Genomic DNA, 12,810 nt, shown 5'->3' with positions numbered 1-12,810 from the left:
AACATACTCTCTTCTAGACTTTTCTCATACGCTCTCTCCTACACAGATCACGGTTTTTTCTCTTTCTGTAACACCTAAAGACAATTTTTGTCACACAATGTAGTCTTACTGCTTCACACTCCTTCTTCTCACTGACCTGTGCTGACTTTGATACCTCCTCCTGGGCCAGGCAGGAAGGCATGCTGAGTGAGCTCTCTGCTGGCAGTATCCAGACCCAGCCTCTTACACAATACAGCCTGCCCGGCCCTGCAGCAGGCCAACCCCTCCCCCCCAATAACCCACTTCCCATTCTTGATCAAACCTGGGGATTGTAGTGTGAGGGTGGAGATGAGAAAGATGGGAGGAGGTGTGTGTGTGTATGAGTGTGTATGTGTGTGTGTTGGGGGTGGTGGAGAAGCGGGGGGAACGGCACATCCTGCGTGAAACCGCATCCTGAACAAGCATCGCTGCATCTCACTGTAAATAAATACTCTCTCCTCCGCGTAGCTTCCGTCAACTGTCACCGCCTTGGCTCCCAATCACCTTCAAGTCCAAACAGGAAAGTGCAGGGAGGCGAGGGAGATGGCAGATATGAGCTTTAATTTGCTTCTCACTGCACTTTAGCCCGGGTGCATACTGCTTCCTATTCTCCTGCTCTGACCAGCTGCCCCGGCTTCGTTCCAGACCCTGAGTCCTTCCTGTCACCTTTCATTACCACATTATCCAGGAGGAGGCTCCCTGTGAAGCCGGGAAATCACCATTTGGTACTCCCCCCTCCGTTTATGTAGTATTGTGTGAGACATTGAAAGCCACGCGCAACATCCTCAAAGGAGCGCTGCTGCCTTGTTACCTGCTAATCCCCTGTGCGTTATCACAGGAGATGCAACTGAACAACAGAGCATGACGAAGGCAACAACTGAGACATGACAAGCTCTCAGTCCATGAATTGCTTTGTGCTGCAAGATTCTCATCACACCGGCTTCAGTGTATGAATATATATTATTTGATTAACTATTAAAGCCCTGCCCGTTGTGATAACAAATCGACCTGTGCATTATGTGACAACATGTTTTTGATTATGGACAAAACCAGATAAAAACCAGAGAAGCAAGCCATCAATGAGGGGAATTAATTCAGTAGCAGCTCCGCTTAACGTTTATACTGTTGTCCTATTTCCTATTTCAACTTTTCCTCTAAGAGAGAGAGAATCCAGGCCCACGGTCCTCCTCCAGCACTTCTTGCATTGCTTTATTACACTTGAATGAGTTGAGCTGAAAATTGCATGCAGCTGCTGACTGCAGCGCATCAGTGTTTGGGCCTGGGCTCTGCCTTGCCCACCAGGCTTGAAAAATCATTCAGTAACTGATCTGTCAAGACTGTGAGCCACATCTATGCTTTCTGTAGGGACACTGGTATGTTTTCTATCAAAATGTTATGATCACTGAAATCATAAATTGTATACAATTGTCAGTTGTTTTCACTGATAAATTGCATTAGTCAACTGGGATTAAGATGAGGACAGCTCTAACCCTACACCATTTAATCCGTACACAAAACCTTTGTTAAAACAGCCGCAATGTTTAATTCTAAGCAGTTTACTGCTTGAACAGTGACGACATTCTACAGGCAAAGGATGCAACGCGAGACTACTTCTATTCAAAACCATAAAAACAATGATCTGAGGATAAAGGATGAAGGAAGTAAAACTAAGCTAAATTAACATTCTGTATACAACAAAACATAAGTTGTTTCAGTGAAGTAGCTTTTCACTGGAAGAGATGATAACTATTATTATTTTCCAACCAAACTGGCAGTTGAGATAGGCACTTCATGCAAACTCATTCATGGGAATGTTTAGCAAGAGAAAAAAAAAGGTGACAGATATAAAGCCAAAGATTTAGTGCCATCTGTCCGTAGTCTTGCTTTTTACATCTTATCAGAAATCAGCTGAATGTGATAGGCGAGTTACTGAAGTATCAGGCCTCTCGCTCTCTCTCTCTCTCTCTCTCTCTTCAAAGCCCCAGCAGTGCTAAGCGAGCCATTCTGCATAGCTGTTCCATTTGTTAAGTTGTGCCATCTTGATCAGACGGTTAAAGGCGCTCTCCTCTTTGCCTAAGGAGAAGGCTCACTGGTCAGATGCATTACTTTAAAGAGCAGCATCTCACTGAGCATGTCACAACCTGCCCGGGGGCAGTGTAAGCGTCTGCGAGTTTGGGTGTGTTTATGTTTTATCCTCAGGACCCCTGATTGTTGTTCATTTCCTGCACAAAGACAAAATAAGCACATAAAGGCCAAAGTGTGCTCTTCGCCGGCGTTCACCCACATCACAGCACTTTTCCGCACAAGTGGCCGGCCACAGATAATTGTACAATTAAAACAATTTTCCGCATCTATCTGTCAGACTGATCTAATTCACCATTCGAATGACACTAATGGAGTAAGCCTCTTTCTCTCTCCTTCCCCCAGCGAAGCCTTTTCCTCTGTATCACACAACGCAGCAAAAACCATCTGCAACAGAGAAAAACAGACACAGCCAAGAGGAATAGTGTTGTATTTGTTCAGCAGGATGTTAGTGAATAAAGTTAAGACCAAGCAGTTTTCATTAGGACCCGAAGTGCGGCGAGGAAATAGGGAGGTTCATTTGACTGTTGGTTCAAATTAACCCTTGGGTGAAGAAAAAAGAAGAAACAGAGTGACCCCTCTTATTTTCTGAGACAACACTCCCCTTCAACCAGCACTGACATTAATAATTCATCGTGGCAAAATACATTACCAGAGTCGAACGTGACAGAAAAACAGTCACATTAAAGCTGGGTTCAGCCATTCAGCAGCAGCATGTGATAAAATGTTATCTTTCATTGTTTAAATGAACTGGAACATCTTTTCCCAAGTCAATATTGTGTGTTCAGTGTCTGATCTGAAGTATGAACTAGTATGTGCCATTTAGACAGACCCACGCAGGGTGGGAGCGACACAGGGAGGATTTAGCCAAACCCTGACCTGGATATCCTGCATCTCCGTCCACCCAGTGTGCACAAGGAACACAGATAGGAACCACTCCTACACAAGTTCAAGGGAAATGCCTGGCTCTGTCCTTCCCAACCAGCTCCACCAAGTACAATGGCAGCAGAGGAGTTTTATGTTTATGAGCTATCCTGATGGGGATACACATATCCATTAGATACGAGTCCGCCTATACAGGGGGTCTAATATTAAGCCACAAGCAAGTGCCCCATCAGCAGAGAGGAAAAAGCTGCCTTTTATGGCAACAGATCACAGACTCAGGCCATTGGCCACAAAGCCCACAAATGAGGCGTTAAGTGTAGTGGCAGGGCAGCAGAGAAACAGGAGCAGAGAGATATGACCCTCTCCTCATCCATGCATGAATCTGCCCTTTGCCTCGCTTTTTTTCTCTCTGTCTGTCTTGCTCTCCACCACTCCCCCTACAAAAAAAAAAGATCAAAACATGCTTAACTGCCCAACAACAGTCACCACAAAATAACAACTGTCACCTGCAGCAGAATTCATCAAACCATAGGTAATTTTGCCGTCCTGTAATGTAATTTTTATAATTGAATGCTAATTCTTGTACAATATTTAAAGAGATTCCATAATGGATGTTTTCTGTAATTAATTGCCAGATAGAGGCAGGGCCAGTGCGGCAAAGTTAAAAAAACACAACCTGACATGGATATTGGGAAAGAGAGTACGGCGAGGGGCCTGCTGGGAAGGTTTCATCATCGTGCCTGACCCCCCCTGCTGCTGGCAATGGCAGGAGATGAAGGAGGGGGGGGGAGCAGGGAGGAGATAGACTCCTCTTCACAGTCAGAGATTTAATTGCACGCAGATTCCATTACCTCTGCACAAATGTCACATTCTCTTCTGATCAGGGGGCACGGCAGCCACTGGCAGCGTAGCTGGCAAGCAGCCAGACTATAGTGCAGAAAGTGTTCAGCCAATCAGGGCTCCCGTGGCAGACAGAGGTGAGCAGAGGGACAGAAAGACTACAGTACGCCAAAGATATTAAAAAAACAAAGGAGAGTCACGAACACAAGGCAGCTGACTGTGCAACATTCAGGTAGAGGGCAATACGCTGTGTGCCAACAGATGTCAAATGTTTAATTGATTTTAGGTGTGCAATCAACTGTATTTATTATTATTATTACTATTATTACCAGTAAACCATTGAAGTCAGCAAAGGTTGGCTAATATAGGTGTACTTTTCATATTCACATATTTACAAGATCATTATATCATTACAAATGATATAAAAAAATGACACTGCAGTTTAATATCTACTTGCCACACTGCTTTCATAGTTCACTAACAAGATGCATAAAAAAGTACCCTCAAGCACTAAAAACATTTGGATTTTTAAGCATTTTACATTCATGACCAAAATATTTGAGCTCATCATGCAAGATTTTCAACTATTCTGGATGTTTAATCACTTTTATATCAAAACATTATCTGAAATGAAAGGTAACATTTCAAATATAGGTCTGCAGTCTGACAGTTATTTTGATTATTGATTAACCTATCAGTTATCTTTTCAATTAATTGATTAATTGTGGTCTACAAAATTGTCATAAAATCTTTAAAAAACTGTGAAGTTCCCAGAGCCCAAGGAGATGTCTTAAAATGTTTTGTGTTGTCCAACCAACAGTGCAAATCCCCAAAGATATTCAGAGGACAAAGAAAACCAAAAAATATTCCCATTTGAGAAGCTGTAACCACTGCTATTTTGCAAATTTTGCATTAAAAGAAATTGTTAAACGATGGCTTGATTATCAAGATAGTTGCAAAATCAACAATTATTGACAAGGTCATCTTAAAACATTGTAAGAGGAGGTAAAGGTTTTAGCCAGAAATCCTCCAATTCAATGGCTGACACAATTATTAAAAATGTAACTGAAAAATTAGTTGTTTTCTACACAGATTTTTGAGCAGTGGTGAGTATTTTGAGTATTTTTCTGAATACACTATATAATCATTAAAGCATTTTCACACAGGTAGTTAGCGAGTGAGAGTGGACAGATAGTGAATCCTTGTCAAGATCTTCTAGTTGAATGTAAGAAGATTATATCAGTGTGTTAAGCTTATTCATTTAATAGCTCTGAATCGGGACCTCCAGGACAAAGGGTTGTGAAGTAGGCCCTGATTGGCTCTGCTGATTCTAAACTGGGAGAACAGCCATTCAAAGGAGCAGTCCCAGACCTTTTTAAATCACTGGCAAAATCAGACATGTGGGCAGCAGTTCAGAGGCCTGGAACCAGTCTGCACAAATACAGCCTGTAAATTGTAAATTATACAAAATAATTGCAATATTGGTCAGTAAAATCACAATTTGATATTTTCCCCAAAACATTCCGCCTAATTCTGTACTGTTGGTGTCTTTATCATTCATATCCATGCTCACTGGCCTAAACAGCTGAACAATTAAACTGATGAAAAGCTCAGAATACATCTGCTGGGATCTGCTTCAAGCTAATTATGGCCTGATACAAATAAGCCTAATAGTCCGTGTTTTGGAGTCACTTCACAGACAAACAGCACACACATTACTGTATGAAATAAGAGACGGGCCTAGTGGGACGATTGCTACATACCCTGATCACTAGTGCAGGGCCGATTGGCACTCCATTCCTCCAATCAGAATTCAGCTCACAGTCTTGAGGGCAGGACCATGGGGGTTTCACAGAGGACACTGACAGAGAGAAAGACACAGAAAAAGAGAGAAGGAAGGAAGGGGAAAGATACAACTATTACAAACAGGAAGTGATGGTGTATGGTGGGGAAAACCCCTAACCTGGTCCACTGAGCCCACATGTACAGAAATGACATAAGGACGGGCAAAAGTAAAAGTGATCATCATCAGCCACAAGTGTTTGAAATGTTATGACACACTGATTCCTGCTGGCATCTCCTGGCCTACATGCATATCAAGTTATCTTTCAAATCTGAACATGCAGATAAGCAACTATGACAGACGCGTGATGTAAAACACGACCAAGTGTTTGTATCAGTTTCTGTGGCTCACTTCTCACATTGAAGCAGTTAATACCACAGGTTGCCCTTTATTAACTTATTGGAGAAGCTTCGTAATAATACCCACATGAAAAACACATGCTGCCTTAATGTCATATAGCTGTATGTGTCATAGTGGACTGGAATTGTAATAAAAACAGATATTCAACCACACGTACTGTATTTGTTTCCACTGCCTACAGGACTTGAAACTGCATTTTCAAGTTGTGTGGGGTCAACTGTTAAGTGACTGGGCAACTACTCGATAATCGCTTAATCGTTTTGAGTCATTTTAAGGAAAGAAATGTCCAAATTCTCTGATTTCAGCCTTTCAAATGTGAATGTGAAATGTTGGGTCCGATCAACATTTTTCACAATTTTCCGGACCAAACAACTAATCGATAATGAAAATAACCATTGGTTGCAGCCCTCATTTAAAGTTCCCCAACATGCAAAAAGCAAAAAGCGACATTTTTAATACATTACTGATAGCACGTTACAAAAGGTAACAAGCCAACAACATAAACAATGAGACTGTTACTACAAAATGCTGATGTAACCACTGTAGCACACTACAAAGCTACATGATGGTGTGATACCAACACACTAAAATATATTAAAACAATAATACAGAAATGAATATACAAAGAATAATAGTGACCTACAAACCCTGCAGCGATCTCCACATCAGTATAGAAACAAATGTTTGTAATGTTACATGTTTTTTTTACATTAATGATGCATGACTTCTACCACTACAAAACATCTGAAGCAAGCTGGACGTTCTGTTTATTCAAAAACCTGGTGTTAAGCTCAAAAGCATTCATCTGTGGCCAGATAAACAAGTGGAAAGATGCTAATGACTTCCAGATACGGTTCACATCATGCAAATGAGGCAGCAGAATGGATGGCTTCTGGTTTTGTCCCTGTCACAGGAGTCATGGCTGCATGTGTGGCTTGTTGCCCTGTGATATATGTGCGCACCACTTTGCTGTTTAATGTGGCTGTTGTCTCCGGCAGCACAGCAAAGCAATTCAGGTCCCAGTTAATTGGCCTGTTCTGTGAGAAAGCGTGTCAAAAACCAAATCTATAACTCTGTTTGTGTGTGTAGCGGTGTAGCTCTCCAACCAGACACAACAAACCACAGCGCCGACGTCCCAACTCCTCGTAATTCACCAGCGTGGAATTCAACTAACCCCATTAGTGCAGCCGTTGTTTCCACAGCCCGTCCACATTCCTGGGCCTGCCATCGGCCCCAGATAAGACCCCTCTGATTACTCGCTTGCATCCCTGTCATTACTCCCAAAAATATTTTGATCCCAAAAGACAGCTCCACACCCAAGGATTTATAGCTGCACTATTGTATCTCCATGCCCCTCACGAGGAGCACTCGCTTTTAGAAAGTCCCTTCACCTTGAGATCAACGACAGAGGGGTGACTTCAGCCAGGCTGCCTGCCGTGTAGCCCACATACAGCTTACTCAACTACTTGATGGGAAGATTCAAAGGAGATTTACGTGCTGTCTCACAAAAGGGACGTTAAAATAGCTTGGGAGTGCATACACTGATTTTGAGCCTTTATTGCAAATTAACAAGCACTGGATTTTAAAAAGTGGTTAGGTTTTATTGTGTAATCCGCCCATAAAAATGACTAAACAACCAAACACCCCGAGCTATACAGCATGCTAGGACGCCGACGCAACGTTACAACATTTTTACCTCTGTAAAAACTGTAAAGCATTCTCGCTTTGTGGACATTTGCATGGCAGCTGCTCGACACTCAACTCACTCCTACTCTGGAAACATGTGGTTGTAATCCCCCCTTTTCACTCAAATTACAAACTATGTCAGTTGCTGAAGAAACTCCACATCCAGCCACTCGGCAGCATGTGTTAATTGCCACTCGTTTGTGAGTTTCCAGGCAAACTAGACAGGCATTTGAAGCTGTCCATCTTGTTGAGGAGTATGAGAAAGGTCAGAAGTTAGCACCCGTCAGGTGCCAAATGATAGCTTTTGCTATATAAATCAGTATGCGCCACCTGCTGCACGCTTCAAACACAACATATGGAAATATTTCTTGCATACTGTCATTGCTGTCTCTCCTTAAGCTCTATCACTGCTGACAAACATACACTCCATGAATCAGGCAGTTAGTCTTACTATGGGTTATACGTTTCTACAATGGCTGAAACTAATTTTAGGCCCTGTTTACGCAGCGTTTTTTGCATAAAACGGTAAACTCTTGCTGTAGTTTGGTCTTACATTCACACAACACTTCTAAAAACGGGTTCCAATCTTTGAATAGCCAGACAACATGCCTGCATATCTGTGTAGTTTGACTAGCATGATTCCCAATCAAGGTTTTGGATGCCATATGGTCCAGGGTCACTCTGAGTAACAAACCCACTTCACACCCACAAATGTATCTGTATTCAAGCACGCGTTTACCGGCTTCTCTTCCCTTTTGTACTCACCGCGCTGTAGAGGGAAGCATCTGTACGTTCTTCTTTGGTGTTCAGTAGCAAAGTTACACCGCTACCAACAGGCCTTGCATGCATCATTTTTTCCGATCTGTGTGCTCGAGGATTGTTTTTAAAACGAGTTTGTATGCAGAACTTTTTTTAAATGCAAAGAAACGTACGCAGGACCTTTTTTGACTCCTCTACAGCACCTAACACACATTTGCTTGTCTCACACATGTTTGTAGTGCATTCAGAAGCTCAAAGTACATGCTCTTGTAAGAGCTTTCATTTTATTTTACATTACAGTCTGCATTCAAAGGTACATTTCTGCAGCACCATTATTGTCTCTTAGCATCTCATATTCTATCACTTGGTGTTGCCAAGGATGTTTCATAGGAAATAGGAGCCGAAGCCAAATCTGGAAGCACCATCTACAGAAATGCAAGTCAGATGTGCTCTGTCACATTTTGGCACTGGCTATAAGTGAGTCAGTCATCATACCTAGAAGTGTGTGGCTTCTCATTGCATGGACACCAATGCTGAAGATGCACCCATGGTGTCTTCATTAAATTAGCTCTGCGTTGTCACGTTGTACCATGATTTACAAGGGGAAACTTGTGTAACTTATTCAAATTGTCAAAAATCAGCAAATCTGAGAGTGAAAAAGGAGACCTGTGGCACTGTAAGTCATAAACAAGGGATGATATTTACAACAGACTGCAGAGCCGGCATCCACAAAATCTAGCAGCCTAACTGACGACCCCTCAACCAGCGAGCCAGTGATCAGGTATTGCACAGACGGTGACTGCAGAGGGGGACATTGGTGCTGCTGTATCAAATCAATGGCCTGACCCATTAAGTCACACCACTCCCGGTACCTTCATCTAATAAGAGCCGGTCTTTGGGAACACCCACGGCTGACCCATGCTGCTGGGGACAATTACAAGAGAGTGGTCTTTCAGGGCCGACGCCCACTTGACCCGGTAGCGTAAAGACACCAAGGAGATCCACATGATTTAAACTCCTCCCCAAGACGTGCTGACAAGGTTAGAGGGTCAACGCAGACATTAACAGGTCAGTGTGTGGCCCACTTGGGAACAATTACTCCCAGTCACAGCTAAGTGGACACTTGATTGAACACGACAGAGGCAGGACACACTTCCCACAGATAACAATCCCCAGAGCCATTTAGGATAAAAAGCCCTTGTGATACAGCCTTTATGGGCAAAATTCATCTTCCTTTTCCCTTTTAGAAGAATGTGAGAGTGTGATAGAGAGCCATTCTCTGGGAAAGATGAGTCTCTCAAAGCATTACCATTTTCTAGCAATACTAATAGCTGCTTATGACACAGAAACAATTACAAGGTGACTGGGAGAAAAAGCTAAACAATGGGACGAGCTGTTAAGATTTCATTTTTCATTCATGGAGAAAACAGTGATCTGGCAAGAAGGAACTGTTGTGTCTTGCAACAGACTTTGACAGAATATTTTACAGTGAGGTTCAAAACAACAGCAGCAGCAGTAAAAGAGCGGTGACAGAAATATACCATTCGGTGATAAATCTTGCATCCCTAATTAACTGTGTGGCTGCTGCAGTCTTTTATGCTCTTCCACCTTTAACCTACTGACAGTTTGACCCCTTTCACACCACAATGACTAAAACTTTGCCTCCAACATCTGCTGTCTTGTGTGTACAGGCAGCAACGGACACCCTGCCCAGTTCTGACTCGTTTCATGTCACAACTCGACAAACAGTTTACGTGTTTCATCATAACGTGTACATGTACTGGAGAAGAGAGAAAAAAAAACTAAACAGATGTTTGTGGGTTACTACTGCAGATAAAATAGCAAACTTAGTAATGTGCATCTCTGTGTAAAATGGTCACTCTCGTCCTATAGTCTCTTCGTACACAAATAGAGCTTATCGATTCGCCAACACATTTCACCAGCATTTGCATAAGCTGTGTGTTATTTGTGGTATTGTTTCTTTTTTTTCCAGGGGCTTAGTTTATTTATTTCTCTGTGTTAGGAAATCAGTTTCACATTGTCCCTCGATCTGCAGCGGTGGCTGGTGCTGCAGCTGTTGGTTGTTAGTGGCTGAAGATGACACAGTTCACCACTTCTCCAGAAGACAGCCAGCCCAGAGAGCAGCACAGCTGCAGAGCAGGAGGCAGACTGCAAAACGCACCGAGAGGAGAGGAGACTGGGCCTTATTTCAAGATAAGAAATTCAAGAAATCACTTTGTTGACTCATATCACTCCAGAGGCAAAGCTCATCACTCTCCTCCCTCGCTTTTTTTTGCAGGAATCAAGAAGCCCAACATTAGCAGAGAGAAAAAAAATAACTCCTGCAGAGAATCTCTCTCCCCTATCTCTCTATCCCGCCCTCCTCATTAACGGGAGCTCTTTTCCAATTCATTTAGGACCCCTGAGAAACAACGTTCCCAAAGAATTCAGCAAAGTGACACACAACATTAACCCATTTGCACATGCAGAGCGTGAAAGCAACAGGCTCACCGGCTGACCCATTGGTTGTTGTGGCAGTCGGCTCTATTCCCCTGGACCGTTTTGTAACCAAGTGGGCATCATGTGAATACCATCTGGGTACCACTTATTTAAAGCTGGCAGAAGTCCCGTGGCAGCCAGCCTGGCAATGAGGAGAAGGGAATAAATTGCATCATTTACTTAACATGCATTTACCGTTGTGCCCGTTAAAAGCCCATGACTAAATAATTTGGGTTCTTTTTCGGGTGCCAGGTTCCGCTGTCAGCCAAATTGCGTTGCATGTGCAACAAAAAGAGCAACTGTCAAAGGGCTGATGAAGGAGATATCGAGACGTTAACCATATGAAATCGCATTTACCACCAAGTATATTAACAGCCCTGAATCCATTTACACCAAAGAAATCTCCCAGTGCGTTATGCACTGCACAAAACCCATAAACAGACAATAAACACATTGTAATTATAATGCCAACTCTTTAATTACGTGTGTCATTTGGGGATGGTCGAGCTCACTAATTGTCAGAGTGATGTGAAAGGATTGGGGGAGGCAAGAAGGAGATCAAGCCTCGGGCCCAATGAGAACCATATTCCCCACTCTCCAAGCGCGTTAGAAGGCAGAAAATTCAATTGGCATGCTTCCAAAGAAGAACAGTCCAAACTGCCTTAATCAGCAGGGACAAACTCCATGCAAATCATTTACATTAGCACAAGTGGAGAGAAATATCTACGGTTTCATTTCCACAATGTGAAAGCAAGAATAATGTTTGCCTCCTGTAACCTCACGGCAAGGTGTCTTCTTACAAAAGAAGAGTTCAGACCAGTTGTAACTGACCAAATCTGATACAATCTCAAGAGGCATAAAGAGAACTTTAGCTAGAGTTAGAGGGAGGTAGATATTTCACTTGATTTTGTCATTTCTAAGCCAATTCTCAGATACAATCCAGAACGTGGGGACATGCTTTAATCCTATGATTTGGCCAGTAAACAGTAGACTTACTGCAGAATGTTAAACTAACAAATTCCCCCATAGTTGGTTGTCTACATAAACAGTTGACTCTCATTAGACCATTCTGATTACATTTACAAGCAGCAAATTATATGGTATTTATGTTTTTCTTGTTTTAGGAGTTTCCTCTGTAAATACTTACAAAACATACTCACAAAATCAGTGAGACAATAGTTTCTCCACAATCTAGCTAAACACTGTTCTTCTGTGTCTTGGTATTCTCTCCTCATCACACGCCAGAATTAGCATATTACGTTATTTTTTGGTGAAGCAACACTTGTTTGGAGCATAGTGAGCATTAAGAGTGGGGGATGTGGATAAAAGCCTCTGTTTATGTAAAATTGAATTGCTATCTTGATATACATGCGATTGCAGTCAATTTTGTGAAAACTCTATTGTGAAACTGTTAAGGGATAACGACGGGCTACTGCACCCAGAGACATTCAACTGACAGCAAGCTGAAGAACGATAATGTCAAGGTAAATCTCACCGTAAGAGCATATGGATAAACACAGAGGATTAAACTGCAGGAGTGGTTTGAAAATGGATTTCTATTCATGCTTTCTTTGTTCTGACTCTATAGTAAATCCATCCTTGTAACTACTGTAATAGATACTAAAAAGCTTTTCAGTAGAGTACTCCTTCAAAAATACTGAAATGGTATATTTTTGTTATATCAACAAGCGCTATATTAGTATTAGTAAGCCATACTTTGTATTTGATTTTACTGCAATGTATATATGCAAATGCTATGTATATACACATTTTTATTTTTTCTTAGTAACTCAACATATATCATGCACAGTAATCCACTACAATTGAAAGGTCTTGCC

At 42.2% G+C, this 12,810-nt stretch overlaps 1 protein-coding gene across 5 annotated transcripts in view; it reads right to left on the bottom strand.

Annotated features, from left to right (window-relative positions):
* The window catches only part of foxp1b (forkhead box P1b), a gene marked incomplete at its 3' end in the record, with an annotated part of 141,633 nt that overhangs the window by 118,435 nt on the left and 10,388 nt on the right, over positions 1-12,810 (bottom strand). For all 5 annotated transcript variants that reach the window (XM_035662848.1, XM_035662850.1, XM_035662851.1 and 2 more), the window contains 1 exon segment: positions 5,589-5,686.

Source organism: Morone saxatilis, unplaced genomic scaffold (assembly GCF_004916995.1).
Source record: "Morone saxatilis isolate NCDOM2014 unplaced genomic scaffold, NCSU_SB_2.0 Contig18, whole genome shotgun sequence".
Classification (NCBI taxonomy): domain Eukaryota; kingdom Metazoa; phylum Chordata; class Actinopteri; family Moronidae; genus Morone; species Morone saxatilis.
The sequence above is the reverse complement of the archived record's forward strand: the minus strand, read 5'-3'. Positions and strand labels throughout refer to the sequence as shown.